General features: G+C 48.8%; 1 pseudogene; it reads right to left on the minus strand.

Moving 5' to 3' along the window:
• Positions 1-665: 665 nt before the first annotated feature.
• On the minus strand, positions 666-784 carry LOC112478659 (annotated as a pseudogene).
• Positions 785-2666: the final 1882 nt, after the last annotated feature.

A 2666-nucleotide genomic window follows, 5' to 3' on the forward strand; every position in this document is an offset into this window, starting at 1 on the left:
ATAACATCGGTCCCTCCTATAACAGTTCCTGTTCCCTGAGAGTTACTACACAAATAGTATACAAATACAAATACTTTTCACTTCTCTGCAGCATTCCGCTGTACATGTTTTATTGCTATTGGACATCTCTGTCCCCTACAGCAGCAAGAAGCCTGTCTGTCTTGGTTAATGGTCTCTCCTCTAGCTCCAGCTCAATTCCAGGTATGTAATAGTGCTGGATGAATTGCCACATTCCAGAATCCAGGCTATTGATGAGAAGGGAGATCTGAGAAGGTGCATCAAAAACAGAGAAGTTTAGGAAGGCGTCCTGGGAGGTGGCCTAGGGTTGGACTTTAAAAACCAGCAGTGCTGGGAGAGGCAGAGGAAGGCCTCAGGTACTCCGCGGCTCCTTCAGCCGATGTCTTTCTTTCTCATGAGGATGCCGGTGTTGGTTGGCTTGCCACAGCGTGGTCAGCTGGAAGACGCCACCTACAGGTGAATGGAGGAAGTACCAAGACAGAGCAGGTCTGCTAAAGCCGGCTTGGAAAAAGTTTAGTCCTTCTTTTTTCTTTTGTTTTTTGGTTTGGTTTTTTTTTTATATTTTTTTAGGCGAGGCAACCCTTGGTTGATCTCATAGATTGCAAGGACCTTGTCAGTTTATAATCCCTTATTTTTTTTTTTTTTTACACCTATAGCACCTGGTCTTCCTAGGTGGTCTCCCATCCAAGTACTAACCAGGCCCAGCCCTGCTTAGCTTCCGAGATCAGACGGGATCAGGCTTGTTCAGGGTAGCATGGCCCTAGACTAGTCCTTCCTTTTTAAAAAACAAGTTATTAAATTTATTGGGGTGACATAGGTTAATAAAATTATATAAGTTTCCAGTGTACGATTCTATCATACATCATCTGTTTATTACATTGTGTGTTCACCACCCAAAGTCAAGTCCCCTTCTGTCATCTTAATGGTGATAATGCTCAGCGATGGAGATGCATAGAGCCCAGTTTCTGATTGCCACTAAAATCTTCCATGTGCATCCCCTTTTATCTCTCTTGGCCACACCAGCTCACTCTTCACTGAGTAGCCTTTTTTCCCCCAAACCTCTAAATAAAACTTACAATTCTTGCCAAATGTTTTCTCCATTAAGTAGTATTTAGTAACATGAGTGCTACACACGGATCACGAACAGATCAAATATCATACATTTGTTTTCAAATCCTGGAAATATTTTCCAAATCATGTCTTTTTTTTTTTTTCCTTTTCAGACACATCATCAACCTCCTGACAATTTTGGCCAGGCCTGCCAGCAGGCAGCCTTAGCTGCCCAGCTCTGGCAGAAGGCTAAGCATGTGTGGCTGGGGCGGGTGGCTGCTGGTGGAGACCACCTGTCAGCAGCTTGATGACATGGTACCTTGCTGTGTGGTGCCCTGAGGGAACAGCGTGTGCGGCCGTGTGGGGACCTATAGGTGAGGTGCATGTCAACTGGAACTGGAGAAAATGTGAGGTATCAGATCATGGGTCGCTGGGAGCCTGTGTGTGGTGTGGAGGGCATGCGCAAGGACATGGGTTCCGTGGGACGTGGGGACACCTGAGACCCTGAGTGAGGTCTGTGTGTGCTCCGTGAACTCTGTGAGATACACAGAATTGTGCAACGTGTGTGCATGTGAGGGCTGTACGGGTGATGTCGTGTGTGTTTGTGACCATGGGGTAGGTATTAGGTGGGATCCATTAGTGTGGTGTGGTGGATGACCCGTGGCTTCATGTGGAACGGGTATTGGGGAGGGGAAGGAGGGCATGGGGAAGGTGTCTATCAACATGACATCTTGGCCACCAGAAAGCATCTCCAGGGTTAGCCAGGTCTTGGCGCTGGACCATCTCCAGAAGCAGGAAGGCTACTGGCAGAGTGGCCTCCATGCCAAGGCTCAGAGCCAGCCTTGATTCTACAGCCCTGGACCGCATGGCTGGGGAAGCTTGGTAGCTGTCACCTGATGCCTGTGCCCAAGGAGACTGAAGCAAAGCTAATGAGGCAAAATCGTTTCGTGGCTTATAAGCAGCTCCTCTTCTGGGTAAAGGGCCTGAAGAAGACACTAGAGCCCTTGGCTGGAGTGAAGTTTGTGCCTGGATCACATGTAGCTTCAGTCCCTGGGGCCACATTATCACTAATAATGACCTCAGCCCAAGGGAGACATAGTCCATTTTTCCAACTGACAGAGTCCTTGCCCAAGGCCCAGAAAAGAAGGCGCCATGGCAGGCTGCCCAGGATCCCACGCCAAGGTCAGTGCTTCTGCCCCAGGGCCTGTCCCAGAGGAAGTGCCAGACTTCAATCATGTCGCTTCCCTCATATGTACGTTCACATGAGGGAAAGTCATATACATATATGACTCCCATGTCTTTAAGATTTAAACCCCGTGGCCCAGCCTCCAAGGCCCTCAGGGGTCCTGTTTCACTCCTGTATCTCACCTGTAGCCTCTCCGTATTGCCCCCACTCCCGCCAGCCGAAGACAAGGGAGCAACCCTCACTGCTGGGGCCCAAGCCCTAGTTCTAAGAGTCCTTGCCTGAGTGGGAGGAGGGAGAGGCTTCTGGAAACTGAGCCCAGAGAACGATGGGCAGAACACAGAGACCCAGAAGAACTTCTGAGGTGACATTCAGTTTTGAATTTCTGATTCAATAGTATCAAACGTTCAAGAAA

The sequence above is a fragment of the Pteropus alecto genome, unplaced genomic scaffold (genome assembly GCF_000325575.1).
Source record: "Pteropus alecto unplaced genomic scaffold, ASM32557v1 scaffold61, whole genome shotgun sequence".
NCBI lineage: Eukaryota > Metazoa > Chordata > Mammalia > Chiroptera > Pteropodidae > Pteropus > Pteropus alecto.